Raw genomic sequence first — 16,699 nt, forward strand, 5'->3', positions numbered from 1 at the left:
TACTTTTCAGCTTACTTTGTTGAAACTAAAATTAGTTTTAAATGTAAATAAAACGAAGTATATTCTTTTTACACGTAGCCGTTCTATGTCTACTGTTATGCCTATTCTGACTATTGAGGGTTTACATATAGAAAGAGTACCAACTTATAAATATTTAGGAATATGGCTCGATGAGAAGTTAGCCTTTGATGTTCACATTAATTACTTGGTGAAAAGGCTTAAACCAAGACTGGGTTTTCTTTTTCGGGAAAAAAAATGTTTTTCCTTTATAGCTAGAAAGAGAATAATACAGAGTACTATTTTACCTATTTTAGACTATGGTGATGTTGTTTACATGCATGCGTCTACATATTTATTGAAAAGGCTGGATGGCGTTTATCATGCTGCACTGCGTTTTATAACAAATTCTTGTTCACGTACTCATCATTGTTTGCTGCACAACTATTTGGGTTGGTCCTCTTTATATCAAAGAAGGAAATCCCATATGTTAGAATTTATTGTAAAGACATTGATGGGTAGACTTCCAAATTACATTACTAGTCTTCTATGTTTATGTAGAAAGAACTATAGCACTAGATCATCTAATGGGATTAAATTAGTAGTACCTAGGGTACATTCAGAGCATGGTAAATCATCTTTCTCCTACTATGCTCCATGGCTGTGGAATGAATTTCAAGCTACTGTCACTCCTGAAACAATTCCTCCTTTGAATGTATTAAAAAATTTACTGCAGCATACAATGATTGAATCATGCTGTTGTTTTACTTGATTTATGATGAATGTTGTGCCCTGACTTTCTGGAATGTTTTATATGTGTTTGTGTGTGATTTGTAGTGTGGCCATCTTGGCCAGGACTCCCTGGAGGAAGAGATTTCTTTTAATCTCAATGGGACCTTCCTGGAAAAATAAAGGAAATAAAATAAAATAAATGTTAAGTTGTGGTGTTGTTAGGATATTACTACAGAGCCTGTGACAGTTTCTCAGTGGAAGAACTGGGATCCAGGGCCACAGACGTCTGCAAAAAACTGCTTTAAAAACCTTCGAGATGCAGGCCTCACATGTTGGCGATCTTATTGTTTTTGTTTTCATGGCGAGTTGTGGTGTTGTTAGGATATTCCTACAGAGTCTGTGACAGTTTGTCTGTTTGCCAGGGTCGGTGACGTCTCCTCTCCTGGAGTAAAATACAAGTATTAGTGGTCTTGCTGCAAAATCTGGTAAAGGCCACAGCACGGCTTGAGGGCAAGTCGTCAGCAGACTTTCCCTGGTGGTCTAGTGGTTAGGAATCGGCGCTCTCACCGCTGCGGCCCGGGTTCGATTCCCGGTCAGGGAATGAGTTTTTGCCCACCACCGGCGGCCGTGATTGTAAAATGGCGAACTACTAACTCAAGCGCTGATGCCCTCGTCGAGAAGCAGGGCCAAGGAAAACTTTATGTGTGAAAAAGAACTCCTTCGAGCCGGAGTTGAACCAGCGACCTAAGGATTGCCAACTTGCCACCTACAGTCCTCCGCTCTTCCAGCTGAGCTATCGAAGGCACACTGATTGGGGACAGAACCTCAACATATCAGGTGGCTGAATCTCCGCCACTGGCTAAAACTGCTGGTTGTTTCGATTAAGTGATGCAAAGACAACCCGATCTTCCCATACCGGGAGTCGAACCCGGGCCGCCTGGGTGAAAACCAGGAATCCTGACCGCTAGACCATATGGGATCTTCCTTCTGCCTGGAGCAGACCCTTTTAATTTTAGTGTGTGACCGACCCCTTTAAGAACATGGGAATGATCCGAAGGGATTGTTTACTGAATTCAATTTCATCAGGCTCAACAGAGGGAGCTCTCATTTGCCTCACGAGTGGTTCAGTTTCCTCCCATTCTTGCGATGGTATAATAGACACTACAAACTGGTCGTAAAGCAAGGTCCTTGTGACAGTACTCATGCAATGCATTTTAAAAGACACATAGTATTGTATGGTAACCGTTATCCTACTGACAAAGCAGCCTATTGTTGGACTGTCAATTTTTAATATTTCTCAACCAATCCAATAATAATAATAACAAAAACTATGGGATAAGAAAACGGCTAAGGGCTGACAGCATAGTATAAGAGGCAGAGCGAGCCAGCCAGGAGTCGAACCTAGAATCTTCTGATCCGTAGTCAGACTCGTTATCCATTGCGCCACTGGCCCACTGATCAGGTGTCCGTGAGCTTACACGGCACGTGTTGGTGTTCGACTGGGCAGAGGCCTGTGATGACATCTACTTTTTCTCATGCTATTAACAGACCTGGACCCAACATCAGGAAGGGGTCAGATGAGGGGCCTGCTACAAAAACCTTCAAGATGGAGGCCTCACATGTTGGGGATCTCAATTCTCAATTCAAATCTTAAACGTCAATTTAAAAATTTTAATGTACAGGCTTTTTTGCATGATGTATATAATAGGGATTTACAGTTGGTTTCAATTATACCTGATGTGGTTGATGCTTGGGATTATTTCAAATCTATCTTTCTAGAAATTTGTGATAAACATGCTCCTTTACGTAGATTTCGGGTGAGAGGTAGAAATAATATTTGGTTCAATCAATCCGTCTCTAATCTTATTAAGCAAAGAAACGTGGCTTGGTCTAAAGCAAAGAAAACAAATGGTGAGGAGGACTGGTCTCAATATAGATTATTACAAAATAAGTGTACAAAATTAATATAAAGTTCGAAGAGTCAGTATTATTTAAACCTGATTAATGATAACATGAATTGTCCTTCTAAATTTTGGAAATTAACGAAATCTTTTATAGGATCAAATACATCCACTAATCTTCCAAAAGTTTTAAAATTGAATCAAAGATTGATTACAGACAAGGCTGATATTGTTAATACGTTTAATAGTAATTTTATTTCAGCTGGTTTGATAACAGACAATTCCTTGGTCCTTGATGAACAGAGAACTGATGAGTTGACTAATAGTGAATCAGATTTATTTTCTTTTGCCCCTGTATTGCCGTCCCAAGTTCGTAAACTACTCCGAAATTTAGACTGTAAGAAATCAGGTGGGTCTGACCAAATTGAACCAATTTTTTAAAAATTGTCAGCAGATATTATTGCCGAACCTATTGCATCGATTTTTAATTTGAGTCTATCCACTAATGTAATTCCACCATCTTGGAAATCGGCTATGGTTATGCCTTTATTAAAAGGAGGCGATCCTTCCGATTTGAATAATTATCGTCCGATTTCTAAATTACCGGTTTTAGCAAAAGTTTTTGAATCTATTATAAATGATCAAATGAAAGAATATCTACTTAGTCATGATATTTACAACGCATTTCAGTCAGGATTTAGAGCGGGCCATAGTACGATAACAGCTACTACATGATTTAATTACTGCTCTCGATAATAGACAACATTGTGCGGCCTTATTTTTTTATTTGACAAAAGCGTTTGACTTAGTGGATCATGTTTTACTGTTACGGAGGCTTAAAAGTGTTGGCCTCGATAATTCGGCTGTGAGTTGGTTTAAAAATTATTTATCGGATAGAACTCAATGTGTTGCTGTAGATAATTACACCTCATCCATGGTAATAGTCAGGAAGGGTGTCCCGCAAGGTTCTTTATTGGCACCATTTCTTTTTTCTATTTTTATTAATGAATTGGGGCAGAGAATACAATCCGCAAAGCTACATTTTTATGCTGACGATACAATTATTTACTCCACTGTATCCTCTGTGTCTCAGGCTATTGAAATTCTTAAGGATTCTTTTTATACTTTTCAGCTTACTTTGTTGAAACTAAAATTAGTTTTAAATGTAAATAAAACGAAGTATATTCTTTTTACACGTAGCCGTTCTATGTCTACTGTTATGCCTATTCTGACTATTGAGGGTTTACATATAGAAAGAGTACCAACTTATAAATATGTAGGAATATGGCTCGATGAGAAGTTAGCCTTTGATGTTCACATTAATTACTTGGTGAAAAGGCTTAAACCAAGACTGGGTTTTCTTTTTCGGGAAAAAAAATGTTTTTCCTTTATAGCTAGAAAGAGAATAATACAGAGTACTATTTTACCTATTTTAGACTATGGTGATGTTGTTTACATGCATGCGTCTACATATTTATTGAAAAGGCTGGATGGCGTTTATCATGCTGCACTGCGTTTTATAACAAATTCTTGTTCACGTACTCATCATTGTTTGCTGCACAACTATTTGGGTTGGTCCTCTTTATATCAAAGAAGGAAATCCCATATGTTAGAATTTATTGTAAAGACATTGATGGGTAGACTTCCAAATTACATTACTAGTCTTCTATGTTTATGTAGAAAGAACTATAGCACTAGATCATCTAATGGGATTAAATTAGTAGTACCTAGGGTACATTCCGAGCATGGTAAATCATCTTTCTCCTACTATGCTCCATGGCTGTGGAATGAATTTCAAGCTACTGTCCCTCCTGAAACAATTCCTCCTTTGAATGTATTAAAAAATTTACTGCAGCATACAATGATTGAATCATGCTGTTGTTTTACTTGATTTATGATGAATGTTGTGCCCTGACTTTCTGGAATGTTTTATATGTGTTTGTGTGTGATTTGTAGTGTGGCCATCTTGGCCAGGACTCCCTGGAGGAAGGGATTTCTTTTAATCTCAATGGGACCTTCCTGGAAAAATAAAGGAAATAAAATAAAATAAATGTTAAGTTGTGGTGTTGTTAGGACATTACTACAGAGCCTGTGACAGTTTCTCGGTGGAAGAACTGGGATCCAGGGCCACAGACGTCTGCAAAAAACTGCTTTAAAAACCTTCGAGATGCAGGTTGGCGATCTTATTGTTTTTGTTTTCATGGCAAGTTGTGGTGTTGTTAGGATATTCCTACAGAGTCTGTGACAGTTTGTCAGTTTGCCAGGGTCGGTGATGTCTCCTCTCCTGGAGTAAAATACAAGTATTAGTGGTCTTGCTGCAAAATCGGGTAAAGGCCACAGTCAGGCTTGAGGGCAAGTCGTCAACAGACTTTCCCTGGTGGTCTAGTGGTTAGGATTCGGCGCTCTCACCGCCGCGGCCCGGGTTCGATTCCCGGTCAGGGAATGAGTTTTTGCCCACCACCGGCGGCCGTGATTGTAAAATGGCGAACTACGAACTCAAGCGCTGACACCCTCGTCGAGAAGCAGGGCCAAGGAAAAGTTTATGTGTGAAAAAGAACTCCTTCGAGCCGGAGTTGAGCCAGCGACCTAAGGATTGCCAACTTGCCACCTACAGTCCTCTGCTCTTCCAGCTGAGCTATCGAAGGCACACTGATTGGAGACAGAACCTCAACATATCAGGTTGCTGAATCTCCGCCACTGGCTAAAACTGCTGGTTGTTTCGATTAAGTGATGCAAAGACAACCCGATCTTCCCATACCGGGAGTCGAACCCGGGCCGCCTGGGTGAAAACCAGGAATCCTGACCGCTAGACCATATGGGATCTTCCTTCTGCCTGGAGCAGACCCTTTTAATTTTAGTGTGTGACCGACCCCTTTAAGAACATGGGAATGATCCGAAGGGATTGTTTACTGAATTCAATTTCATCAGGCTCAACAGAGGGAGCTCTCATTTGCCTCACGAGTGGTTCAGTTTCCTCCCATTCTTGCGATGGTATAATAGACACTACAAACTGGTCGTAAAGCAAGGTCCTTGTGACAGTACTCATGCAATGCATTTTAAAAGACACATAGTATTGTATGGTAACCGTTATCCTACTGACAAAGCAGCCTATTGTTGGACTGTCAATTTTTAATATTTCTCAACCAATCCAATAATAATAATAACAAAAACTATGGGATAAGAAAACGGCTAAGTGCTGACAGCATAGTATAAGAGGCAGAGCGAGCCAGCCAGGAGTCGAACCTAGAATCTTCTGATCCGTAGTCAGACGCGTTATCCATTGCGCCACTGGCCCACTGATCAGGTGTCCGTGAGCTTACACGGCACGTGTTGGTGTTCGACTGGGCAGAGGCCTGTGATGACATCTACTTTTTCTCATGCTATTAACAGACCTGGACCCAACATCAGGAAGGGGTCAGATGAGGGGCCTGCTACAAAAACCTTCAAGATGGAGGCCTCACATGTTGGGGATCTCAATTCTCAATTCAAATCTTAAACGTCAATTTAAAAATTTTAATGTACAGGCTTTTTTGCATGATGTATATAATAGGGATTTACAGTTGGTTTCAATTATACCTGATGTGGTTGATGCTTGGGATTATTTCAAATCTATCTTTCTAGAAATTTGTGATAAACATGCTCCTTTACGTAGATTTCGGGTGAGAGGTAGAAATAATATTTGGTTCAATCAATCCGTCTCTAATCTTATTAAGCAAAGAAACGTGGCTTGGTCTAAAGCAAAGAAAACAAATGGTGAGGAGGACTGGTCTCAATATAGATTATTACAAAATAAGTGTACAAAATTAATATAAAGTTCGAAGAGTCAGTATTATTTAAACCTGATTAATGATAACATGAATTGTCCTTCTAAATTTTGGAAATTAACGAAATCTTTTATAGGATCAAATACATCCACTAATCTTCCAAAAGTTTTAAAATTGAATCAAAGATTGATTACAGACAAGGCTGATATTGTTAATACGTTTAATAGTAATTTTATTTCAGCTGGTTTGATAACAGACAATTCCTTGGTCCTTGATGAACAGAGAACTGATGAGTTGACTAATAGTGAATCAGATTTATTTTCTTTTGCCCCTGTATTGCCGTCCCAAGTTCGTAAACTACTCCGAAATTTAGACTGTAAGAAATCAGGTGGGTCTGACCAAATTGAACCAATTTTTTAAAAATTGTCAGCAGATATTATTGCCGAACCTATTGCATCGATTTTTAATTTGAGTCTATCCACTAATGTAATTCCGCCATCTTGGAAATCGGCTATGGTTATGCCTTTATTAAAAGGAGGCGATCCTTCCGATTTGAATAATTATCGTCCGATTTCTAAATTACCGGTTTTAGCAAAAGTTTTTGAATCTATTATAAATGATCAAATGAAAGAATATCTACTTAGTCATGATATTTACAACGCATTTCAGTCAGGATTTAGAGCGGGCCATAGTACGATAACAGCTACTACATGATTTAATTACTGCTCTCGATAATAGACAACATTGTGCGGCCTTATTTTTTTATTTGACAAAAGCGTTTGACTTAGTGGATCATGTTTTACTGTTACGGAGGCTTAAAAGTGTTGGCCTCGATAATTCGGCTGTGAGTTGGTTTAAAAATTATTTATCGGATAGAACTCAATGTGTTGCTGTAGATAATTACACCTCATCCATGGTAATAGTCAGGAAGGGTGTCCCGCAAGGTTCTTTATTGGCACCATTTCTTTTTTCTATTTTTATTAATGAATTGGGGCAGAGAATACAATCCGCAAAGCTACATTTTTATGCTGACGATACAATTATTTACTCCACTGTATCCTCTGTGTCTCAGGCTATTGAAATTCTTAAGGATTCTTTTTATACTTTTCAGCTTACTTTGTTGAAACTAAAATTAGTTTTAAATGTAAATAAAACGAAGTATATTCTTTTTACACGTAGCCGTTCTATGTCTACTGTTATGCCTATTCTGACTATTGAGGGTTTACATATAGAAAGAGTACCAACTTATAAATATGTAGGAATATGGCTCGATGAGAAGTTAGCCTTTGATGTTCACATTAATTACTTGGTGAAAAGGCTTAAACCAAGACTGGGTTTTCTTTTTCGGGAAAAAAAATGTTTTTCCTTTATAGCTAGAAAGAGAATAATACAGAGTACTATTTTACCTATTTTAGACTATGGTGATGTTGTTTACATGCATGCGTCTACATATTTATTGAAAAGGCTGGATGGCGTTTATCATGCTGCACTGCGTTTTATAACAAATTCTTGTTCACGTACTCATCATTGTTTGCTGCACAACTATTTGGGTTGGTCCTCTTTATATCAAAGAAGGAAATCCCATATGTTAGAATTTATTGTAAAGACATTGATGGGTAGACTTCCAAATTACATTACTAGTCTTCTATGTTTATGTAGAAAGAACTATAGCACTAGATCATCTAATGGGATTAAATTAGTAGTACCTAGGGTACATTCCGAGCATGGTAAATCATCTTTCTCCTACTATGCTCCATGGCTGTGGAATGAATTTCAAGCTACTGTCCCTCCTGAAACAATTCCTCCTTTGAATGTATTAAAAAATTTACTGCAGCATACAATGATTGAATCATGCTGTTGTTTTACTTGATTTATGATGAATGTTGTGCCCTGACTTTCTGGAATGTTTTATATGTGTTTGTGTGTGATTTGTAGTGTGGCCATCTTGGCCAGGACTCCCTGGAGGAAGGGATTTCTTTTAATCTCAATGGGACCTTCCTGGAAAAATAAAGGAAATAAAATAAAATAAATGTTAAGTTGTGGTGTTGTTAGGACATTACTACAGAGCCTGTGACAGTTTCTCGGTGGAAGAACTGGGATCCAGGGCCACAGACGTCTGCAAAAAACTGCTTTAAAAACCTTCGAGATGCAGGTTGGCGATCTTATTGTTTTTGTTTTCATGGCAAGTTGTGGTGTTGTTAGGATATTCCTACAGAGTCTGTGACAGTTTGTCAGTTTGCCAGGGTCGGTGATGTCTCCTCTCCTGGAGTAAAATACAAGTATTAGTGGTCTTGCTGCAAAATCGGGTAAAGGCCACAGTCAGGCTTGAGGGCAAGTCGTCAACAGACTTTCCCTGGTGGTCTAGTGGTTAGGATTCGGCGCTCTCACCGCCGCGGCCCGGGTTCGATTCCCGGTCAGGGAATGAGTTTTTGCCCACCACCGGCGGCCGTGATTGTAAAATGGCGAACTACAAACTCAAGCGCTGACACCCTCGTCGAGAAGCAGGGCCAAGGAAAAGTTTATGTGTGAAAAAGAACTCCTTCGAGCCGGAGTTGAACCAGCGACCTAAGGATTGCCAACTTGCCACCTACAGTCCTCCGCTCTTCCAGATGAGCTATCGAAGGCACACTGATTGGAGACAGAACCTCAACATATCAGGTTGCTGAATCTCCGCCACTGGCTAAAACTGCTGGTTGTTTCGATTAAGTGATGCAAAGACAACCCGATCTTCCCATACCGGGAGTCGAACCCGGGCCGCCTGGGTGAAAACCAGGAATCCTGACCGCTAGACCATATGGGATCTTCCTTCTGCCTGGAGCAGACCCTTTTAATTTTAGTGTGTGACCGACCCCTTTAAGAACATGGGAATGATCCGAAGGGATTGTTTACTGAATTCAATTTCATCAGGCTCAACAGAGGGAGCTCTCATTTGCCTCACGAGTGGTTCAGTTTCCTCCCATTCTTGCGATGGTATAATAGACACTACAAACTGGTCGTAAAGCAAGGTCCTTGTGACAGTACTCATGCAATGCATTTTAAAAGACACATAGTATTGTATGGTAACCGTTATCCTACTGACAAAGCAGCCTATTGTTGGACTGTCAATTTTTAATATTTCTCAACCAATCCAATAATAATAATAACAAAAACTATGGGATAAGAAAACGGCTAAGGGCTGACAGCATAGTATAAGAGGCAGAGCGAGCCAGCCAGGAGTCGAACCTAGAATCTTCTGATCCGTAGTCAGACGCGTTATCCATTGCGCCACTGGCCCACTGATCAGGTGTAAGTGAGCTTACACAGCACGTGTTGGTGTTCGACTGGGCAGAGGCCTGTGATGACATCTACTTTTTCTCATGCTATTAACAGACCTGGACCCAACATCAGGAAGGGGTCAGATGAGGGGCCTGCTACAAAAACCTTCAAGATGGAGGCCTCACATGTTGGGGATCTCAATTCTCAATTCAAATCTTAAACGTCAATTTAAAAATTTTAATGTACAGGCTTTTTTGCATGATGTATATAATAGGGATTTACAGTTGGTTTCAATTATACCTGATGTGGTTGATGCTTGGGATTATTTCAAATCTATCTTTCTAGAAATTTGTGATAAACATGCTCCTTTACGTAGATTTCGGGTGAGAGGTAGAAATAATATTTGGTTCAATCAATCCGTCTCTAATCTTATTAAGCAAAGAAACGTGGCTTGGTCTAAAGCAAAGAAAACAAATGGTGAGGAGGACTGGTCTCAATATAGATTATTACAAAATAAGTGTACAAAATTAATATAAAGTTCGAAGAGTCAGTATTATTTAAACCTGATTAATGATAACATGAATTGTCATTGTTTGCTGCACAACTATTTGGGTTGGTCCTCTTTATATCAAAGAAGGAAATCCCATATGTTAGAATTTATTGTAAAGACATTGATGGGTAGACTTCCAAATTACATTACTAGTCTTCTATGTTTATGTAGAAAGAACTATAGCACTAGATCATCTAATGGGATTAAATTAGTAGTACCTAGGGTACATTCCGAGCATGGTAAATCATCTTTCTCCTACTATGCTCCATGGCTGTGGAATGAATTTCAAGCTACTGTCCCTCCTGAAACAATTCCTCCTTTGAATGTAGCGCTGAGATGCAGGTTGGCGATCTTATTGTTTTTGTTTTCATGGCAAGTTGTGGTGTTGTTAGGATATTCCTACAGAGTCTGTGACAGTTTGTCAGTTTGCCAGGGTCGGTGATGTCTCCTCTCCTGGAGTAAAATACAAGTATTAGTGGTCTTGCTGCAAAATCGGGTAAAGGCCACAGTCAGGCTTGAGGGCAAGTCGTCAACAGACTTTCCCTGGTGGTCTAGTGGTTAGGATTCGGCGCTCTCACCGCCGCGGCCCGGGTTCGATTCCCGGTCAGGGAATGAGTTTTTGCCCACCACCGGCGGCCGTGATTGTAAAATGGCGAACTACGAACTCAAGCGCTGACACCCTCGTCGAGAAGCAGGGCCAAGGAAAAGTTTATGTGTGAAAAAGAACTCCTTCGAGCCGGAGTTGAACCAGCAACCTAAGGATTGCCAACTTGCCACCTACAGTCCTCCGCTCTTCCAGCTGAGCTATCGAAGGCACACTGATTGTAGACAGAACCTCAACATATCAGGTTGCTGAATCTCCGCCACTGGCTAAAACTGCTACAGACATACATGCTGGTTGTTTCGATTAAGTGATGCAAAGACAACCCGATCTTCCCATACCGGGAGTCGAACCCGGGCCGCCTGGGTGAAAACTGACCGCTAGACCATATGGGATCTTCCTTCTGCCTGTTTTTATGGCAAGTTGGAGTGTTATTAGGATATTCCTACAGAGTCTGTGACAGTTTCTCAGCGGAAGAACCGGGATCCAGGGTAAGAGACGTCTGCAAAAAACTGCGTTAAAATCCTTCGAGATGGAGGACTCACATGTTGGGGATCTCGGTTGCTTTGTTTTCATGGCAAGTTGTGGTGTGGTTAGGATATTCCTACAGAGTCTGTGACAGTTTGTCAGTTTGCCAGGGTCAGTGACGTCTCCTCTCCTGGAGGAAAATACAAGTATTAGTGGTCTTGTTGCAAAATCTGGTAGAGGCGATCGTCAGGCTTGAGGGCAAGTCGTCAGCAGACTTTCCCTGGTGGTCTAGTGGTTAGGATTCGGCGCTCTCACCGCCGCGGCCTGGGTTCGATTCCCGGTCAGGGAATGAGCTTTTGCCCACCACTGGCGGTCGTGATTGTAAAATGGCGAACTACGAACTCAAGCGCTGACGCCCTCGTCGAGAAGCAGGGCCAAGGAAATGTTTATGTGTGAAAAATAACTCCTTCGAGCCGGAGTTGAACCAGCGACCTAATTTTTTGCCCACCACCGGCGGTCGTGATTGTAAAATGGCGAACTACGAACTCAAGCGCTGACGCCCTCGTCGAGAAGCAGGGCCAAGGAAATGTTTATGTTTGAAAAAGAACTCCTTCGAGCCGGAGTAGAACCAGCGACCTAAGTATTGCCAACTTGCCCACAGTCCTCCGCTCTTCCAGCTCAGCTATCAAAGGCACACTGATTGGGGACAGAACCTCAACATATCAGGTTGCTGAATCTCCGCCACTGGCTAAAACTGCTACAGACATACATGCTGGTTGTTTCGATTAAGTGATGCAAAGACAACCCGATCTTCCCATACCGGGAGTCGAACCCGGGCCGCCTGGGTGAAAACCAGGAATCCTGACCGCTAGACCATATGGGATCTTCCTTATGCCTGGAGCAGACCCTTTTACTTTTAGTGTGTGACCGTCCCCTTTAAGAACATGGGAATGATCCGAAGGGATTGTTTACTGAATTCAATTTCATCAGGCTCAACAGAGGGAGCTCTCATTTGCCTCACGAGGGGTTCAGTTTCCTCCCATTCTTGCGATGGTATAATAGACACTACAAACTGGTCGTAAAGGGCAATGGTCCTTCTGACAGTACTCATGCAATGCATTTTAAAAGACGCATAGTATTGTATTGTAACCGTTATCCTACTGACAAAGCAGCCTATTGTTGGACTGTCAATTTTTAATATTTCTCAACCAATCCATTAATTATAATAACAAAAACTATGGGATAAGAAAACAGCTAAGGGCTGACAGCATAGTATAAGAGGCAGAGCGAGCCAGCCAGGAGTCGAACCTAGAATCTTCTGATCCGTAGTCAGACGCGTTATCCATTGCGCCACTGGCCCACTGATCAGGTGTCCTTGAGCTTACACGCCACGTGTTGGTGTTCGACTGGGCAGAGGCCTGTGATGACATCTACTTTTTCTCATGCTATTAACAGACCTGGAGCCAACATCAGGAAGGGGTCAGATGAGGGGCCTGCAAAAAAAACCTTCAAGATGGAGGCCTCACATGTTGGGGATCTCAATTCTCAATTCAAATCTTAAACGTTAATTTAAAATTTTTAATGTACAGGCTTTTTTGCATGATGTATATAATAGTGATTTACAGTTGGTTTCAATTATACCTGATGTGGTTGATGCTTGGGATTATTTCAAATCTATCTTTCTAGAAATTTGTGATAAACATGCTCCTTTACGTAGATTTCGGGTGAGAGGTAGAAATAATCCTTGTTTCAATGAATCCGTCTCTAATCTTATTAAGCAAAGAAACGTGGCTTGGTCTAAAGCAAAGAAAAGAAATGGTGAGGAGGACTGGTCTCAATATAGATTATTACGAAATAAGTGTACAAAATTAATATAAAGTTCGAAGAGTCAGTATTATTTAAACCTGATTAATGATAACATGAATTGTCCTTCTAAATTTTGGAAATTAACGAAATCTTTTATAGGATCAAATACATCCTCTAATCTTCCAAAAGTTTTAAAATTGAATCAAAGATTGATTACAGACAAGGCTGATATTGTTAATACGTTTAATAGTCATTTTATTTCAGCTGGTTTGATAACAGACAATTCGTTGGTCCTTGATGAACAGAGAACTGATGAGTTGACTAATAGTGCATCAGATTTATTTTCTTTTGCCCCTGTATTGCCGTCCCAAGTTCATAAACTACGCCGAAATTTAGACTAAGAAATCAGGTGGGTCTGACCAAATTGAACCAATTTTTTTAAAAATTGTCAGCAGATATTATTGCCGAACCTATTGCATCGATTTTTAATTTGAGTCTATCCACTAATGTAATTCCGCCATCTTGGAAATCGGCTATGGTTATGCCTTTATTAAAAGGAGGCGATCCTTCCGATTTGAATAATTATCGTCCGGTTTCTAAATTACGGGTTTAAGCAAAAGTTGTTGAATCTATTATAAATGATCAAATGAAAGAATATCTACTTAGCCATGATATTTACAACGCATTTCAGTCAGGATTTAGAGCGGGCCATAGTACGATAACAGCTACTACATTAGTCACTAATGATTTAATTACTGCTCTCGATTATAGACAATATTGTGCGGCCTTATTTTTTGATTTGACAAAAGCGTTTGACTTAGTGGATCATGTTTTACTGTGAAGGGGGTGGATTGGAATCCACTGCTGCTTCAATGTATATGTAATGATTGATTATAATTAAGGTATTAATCAATATTTTTCCTTCTAAATATCAAATGAGTTGAATGACTTCTCTGGAGATTTTGCTTTATTCATATAAGTTACCATTGTGATTACTGAAATGTTCTTTTCATGTATTCTTTAATGTCTGTATTTGATATCTGAATGCAGTGCTTGCTTATTTAACACAGCTTCCAGAAATGAAATAGGGACTTGTTTTGTGTTTGAGAAAGGTCTTCAATGTGTTAAAACATATAGGGGTCATTGAAGCCAATAGTTTAAGGGGCCATTTCTTCGTTAAAGCCTTTCTTTCCAGTTAGACTAAAGTTAAGCTATCCTTCAGAGAAAGAACGCATTATCTTTATGTTTTGAGAGGACTCTCCTATTTATAGTGAGAGCCTGGCCAAATTCAACCTTGGAAAAGCTGTGTGTCGGTGTGTGTGTTAGTCTTCTTGGTTACAGGTTAAGGAACCACTGGCATTATTGGAGATTGACTGAGTTGTTGTTCTGGACATACTGGCGCCCAGCAACCCAAATCTGCGACCTGGAAGGTCATGACGTGCCTTACTTCAGCTGCATAATCGATGGAGATATGCTTCAGTCTATCTGTATATGTGTGGAAAATTACTGTGTTTATCTATTTCATAGCCAATGAGAATCATTCATCCTGTAAGCAATGACGTAGCTTAGACCTTGGAAATCGTATAACTGCTGTGATCTTTGTAACTGTAAGCGGGGCGGCCTACGAACTCCTGTGCGAGTATTGAAGCTGACTTCTGCTGATGAAACTGCAAACTATCTTCAGTAAATATTTTCTTTAATTTTTTATAATTCTGACTCTGGGTCTTCATTCTTCATATCTGGTTCTGGGTCTTTAACTGTACACCCCTTACAGTTTGGTGGAGGATGCGGCGGGCAATCATTCCGTGGTGACATCTCTGGCAAATCAACACACAAGGTAGTAAGCTTTTATTAATTGTTAGGGCTGTCTGACTGGAAGAGATTTTGAAGGAGAGCGGGAGAGCCTTCACTCCGATGAGGCGAGTGAAGGAGTAAGTAGCCTTCACTCCGATGAGGCGAGTGAAGGAGTAAGTTGTAGGCCTACTGCTGAGAGGATAAGAAGTCGCTGAAAGCGTCGTTAAGGGTAACGGCAGCAGACAGCGCAAGCGAAGCGTGCTCTGTGGGGGCCCAGCTGGCAATAATGGTGTAGCACCACCCCAGCAGAGTACGTCCCTGGACGGGAGGTCCAGTGGCACCGTAAACCTGCTCAATCTCTTCCATCTCAGATAGGGGATCCCCGAATTTAGTGAATCAGGCAGTTAGGGATACTAACAAAAATAGGGTTGTTTGCCAGGGATGCATCAGGAACGATCCCGAGAGAAAAAAAAAGAAAAAAAAAGTTGTGACCCAAATTGGCATGGACCAGTATATGTAACTGTGATTTTGGAGTATACTCTGCAGTTTCATCACGGAGAAGCCTCGCCGCCTCCATTTCTGCAATGACTTCAGGTGAGTTTGAACTGTTATTAAGATATGGCAGACAAACTGAGTAACTTGATCAGTAACCTGAACAGTCCTGAAACTAATAGTGAGACAAAAGAGCGAACGCTGTAAGCAGCTGTGCTCTGAAGCCCTCACTTCAGAGAAATTTGCAGAAATTATTAAGTAAATGGTTGTCTTGATAAGTTTTGCTTCTGTTTGGAAATTTAAAAAGCAACTTGACTGGCTACAAACAAACAAAGAAACTGAAAAATTAAAATGTTTAGCCTTGTATTGCTTACGATGATTACAAAAAGCAAGTATATTAAATTATGGGTCGAAGATCATTTCCTTGGACAAGTGTGACTAAAGTTAAACAGACACTTTGTGAAAACAACTTAGAATATTTTGCAGCTTATGAAAATTAATGTTCTGCCAATAATAATGATGAAGATTATGATTGGAATATTATGATTAAATCAGCCACTGGTGGACTGTAAAAGAATACAGAGAACTGCTTAATCAGTGGCTCTGTTTGCATTCCTGAATGGGACACACACTGATTCAAGGGTGTGCAGTAAGTTGGAGCCGAGAGTGTTTTAATGGTGGTCATCAGGACCATTTAATACGTAACTGTAAATGCCCACCGAGAAAGTGTTTAAAATGTGATAAAATGACAACACATTTTTGGTAATAATATTGGTTTGAAAGTAGATCAGTGTTTAAATGACGACAGTGACATTTTTCGTCTGAGAAATAAGAGATAAAAAGGTCAAAAGATTGAAGTCTTAAAGTGAATCCTTTTGAAGAAAATATCTATAATAGTAATTCTATAATAGTAATTTTTATAAGTGAATTGATGAATACAGGTTGATGTAAAATTAATGACTCCAACAGATGTGAGTTGCAAAATTTATCAAAGTAACTAAAAGGATGATTATGTTGTAATTAAACATTTTAAAAAGGTTTTAGATGATATAGAGACTAATCTCACATATGATTTACAATAACTGCAAAAGTATCACAAGCAGAGAGTGCTTGCCTCGTCAAACTTATAGTGTGAATCCTAATTGGAGATTGATAAACTCCAAGAGAAAACTAAAGTCAAATATTAAACTATGGTTGAGAACTTGACAATTAAAATTGAGATTGAGAAATGTGAAACGTTATTGAGAACTAGAATAATTATTTTTATGTAAGAACAAATAAGCAGAAGCAGTACTGGATTAACAGTTGCTAAATGCTGATTAAACAAACAGCTTGAAAA

General features: G+C 39.9%; 16 non-coding genes across 16 annotated transcripts; 5 read left to right on the plus strand and 11 right to left on the minus strand.

The window, feature by feature from the left end:
* The first annotated feature begins 1,258 nt into the window (after nucleotides 1-1,258).
* trnae-cuc (transfer RNA glutamic acid (anticodon CUC)) lies at nucleotides 1,259-1,330 on the plus strand. The gene has a single exon. It is a non-coding gene; the product is annotated as a tRNA-Glu (tRNA).
* Nucleotides 1,331-1,445: 115 nt separating this feature from the next.
* trnay-gua (transfer RNA tyrosine (anticodon GUA)) lies at nucleotides 1,446-1,532 on the minus strand. Its single transcript is given in 2 exon segments — nucleotides 1,446-1,481; nucleotides 1,496-1,532. It is a non-coding gene; the product is annotated as a tRNA-Tyr (tRNA).
* Nucleotides 1,533-1,636: 104 nt separating this feature from the next.
* trnae-uuc (transfer RNA glutamic acid (anticodon UUC)) lies at nucleotides 1,637-1,708 on the minus strand. The gene has a single exon. It is a non-coding gene; the product is annotated as a tRNA-Glu (tRNA).
* A 3,293-nt stretch (nucleotides 1,709-5,001) lies between these two features.
* trnae-cuc (transfer RNA glutamic acid (anticodon CUC)) lies at nucleotides 5,002-5,073 on the plus strand. The gene has a single exon. It is a non-coding gene; the product is annotated as a tRNA-Glu (tRNA).
* A 115-nt stretch (nucleotides 5,074-5,188) lies between these two features.
* On the minus strand, nucleotides 5,189-5,275 carry trnay-gua (transfer RNA tyrosine (anticodon GUA)). Its single transcript is given in 2 exon segments — nucleotides 5,189-5,224; nucleotides 5,239-5,275. It is a non-coding gene; the product is annotated as a tRNA-Tyr (tRNA).
* A 104-nt stretch (nucleotides 5,276-5,379) lies between these two features.
* On the minus strand, nucleotides 5,380-5,451 carry trnae-uuc (transfer RNA glutamic acid (anticodon UUC)). The gene has a single exon. It is a non-coding gene; the product is annotated as a tRNA-Glu (tRNA).
* Nucleotides 5,452-5,852: 401 nt separating this feature from the next.
* Nucleotides 5,853-5,925, minus strand: trnar-acg (transfer RNA arginine (anticodon ACG)). The gene has a single exon. It is a non-coding gene; the product is annotated as a tRNA-Arg (tRNA).
* Nucleotides 5,926-8,744: 2,819 nt separating this feature from the next.
* On the plus strand, nucleotides 8,745-8,816 carry trnae-cuc (transfer RNA glutamic acid (anticodon CUC)). Its single transcript has one exon. It is a non-coding gene; the product is annotated as a tRNA-Glu (tRNA).
* A 115-nt stretch (nucleotides 8,817-8,931) lies between these two features.
* Nucleotides 8,932-9,018, minus strand: trnay-gua (transfer RNA tyrosine (anticodon GUA)). The gene is given in 2 exon segments: nucleotides 8,932-8,967; nucleotides 8,982-9,018. It is a non-coding gene; the product is annotated as a tRNA-Tyr (tRNA).
* A 104-nt stretch (nucleotides 9,019-9,122) lies between these two features.
* On the minus strand, nucleotides 9,123-9,194 carry trnae-uuc (transfer RNA glutamic acid (anticodon UUC)). Its single transcript has one exon. It is a non-coding gene; the product is annotated as a tRNA-Glu (tRNA).
* Nucleotides 9,195-9,595: 401 nt separating this feature from the next.
* Nucleotides 9,596-9,668, minus strand: trnar-acg (transfer RNA arginine (anticodon ACG)). The gene has a single exon. It is a non-coding gene; the product is annotated as a tRNA-Arg (tRNA).
* Nucleotides 9,669-10,739: 1,071 nt separating this feature from the next.
* On the plus strand, nucleotides 10,740-10,811 carry trnae-cuc (transfer RNA glutamic acid (anticodon CUC)). The gene has a single exon. It is a non-coding gene; the product is annotated as a tRNA-Glu (tRNA).
* A 115-nt stretch (nucleotides 10,812-10,926) lies between these two features.
* Nucleotides 10,927-11,013, minus strand: trnay-gua (transfer RNA tyrosine (anticodon GUA)). The gene is given in 2 exon segments: nucleotides 10,927-10,962; nucleotides 10,977-11,013. It is a non-coding gene; the product is annotated as a tRNA-Tyr (tRNA).
* A 532-nt stretch (nucleotides 11,014-11,545) lies between these two features.
* Nucleotides 11,546-11,617, plus strand: trnae-cuc (transfer RNA glutamic acid (anticodon CUC)). The gene has a single exon. It is a non-coding gene; the product is annotated as a tRNA-Glu (tRNA).
* A 462-nt stretch (nucleotides 11,618-12,079) lies between these two features.
* On the minus strand, nucleotides 12,080-12,151 carry trnae-uuc (transfer RNA glutamic acid (anticodon UUC)). Its single transcript has one exon. It is a non-coding gene; the product is annotated as a tRNA-Glu (tRNA).
* A 404-nt stretch (nucleotides 12,152-12,555) lies between these two features.
* On the minus strand, nucleotides 12,556-12,628 carry trnar-acg (transfer RNA arginine (anticodon ACG)). The gene has a single exon. It is a non-coding gene; the product is annotated as a tRNA-Arg (tRNA).
* Between the last annotated feature and the right edge of the window lie 4,071 nt (nucleotides 12,629-16,699).

Source organism: Siphateles boraxobius, unplaced genomic scaffold, assembly GCF_051911475.1.
Source record: "Siphateles boraxobius isolate OS27281-9 unplaced genomic scaffold, OSU_SipBor_1 87, whole genome shotgun sequence".
Classification (NCBI taxonomy): domain Eukaryota; kingdom Metazoa; phylum Chordata; class Actinopteri; order Cypriniformes; family Leuciscidae; genus Siphateles; species Siphateles boraxobius.